The following is a 417-nucleotide window of genomic DNA, read 5'->3' as shown; positions in this document are numbered from 1 at the left end:
CCGTTTTTTTCAGGTTGGTCTGCAAATGCCTCATTTCTTGCTCCTCCAAAATGGGCCCGATGATAGCAACAACTGCCCTTGCTTCAAATGGTCAAATTTGCCCCACAACTTCAGGTAGGTGACTGAAAATAAAAGAAGGATCACAATGTGTAATATATATTTTGCATTGTGTTTTTTTAATTTTCAAGGATAGGCTGTGTACAGTATTCGAATCTTGATCCATGATAGCAAGGTGATGTAGCACCAAACAGTTCAGAATTAGTTCTGTATCTCAACAATTATACATTTTCTAATTATTATCTTTTTTTGTCTCTGTCAGCTAACAATACCACAGTAGTGCAGTCCAATCAGCAGGTGTCAGCTGTCCTTTCTTTACCTCAGCCGGTGTCAGTTGCCAGTAAGCCAAAGGTATGTTGA

The 417-nt window shown here is 39.1% G+C and overlaps 1 protein-coding gene and 1 long non-coding RNA gene across 2 annotated transcripts in view; one reads left to right on the top strand and one right to left on the bottom strand.

Moving 5' to 3' along the window:
* The window catches only part of LOC119590726, a gene marked incomplete in the record, with an annotated part of 107,158 nt that overhangs the window by 95,609 nt on the left and 11,132 nt on the right, over positions 1–417 (bottom strand).
* LOC119590727 overlaps positions 59–417 on the top strand; it is a 938-nt gene continuing 579 nt past the window's right edge. The window contains exons 1-2 of the long non-coding RNA XR_005230283.1: positions 59–114; positions 320–408. This is a non-coding gene — a long non-coding RNA (uncharacterized LOC119590727). The remainder of the gene's footprint in view (positions 115–319; positions 409–417) is intronic.

This window comes from Penaeus monodon, chromosome 27 (assembly GCF_015228065.2).
Source record: "Penaeus monodon isolate SGIC_2016 chromosome 27, NSTDA_Pmon_1, whole genome shotgun sequence".
Lineage (NCBI taxonomy): Eukaryota > Metazoa > Arthropoda > Malacostraca > Decapoda > Penaeidae > Penaeus > Penaeus monodon.
This window is presented reverse-complemented; position numbering and strand designations above follow the sequence as displayed.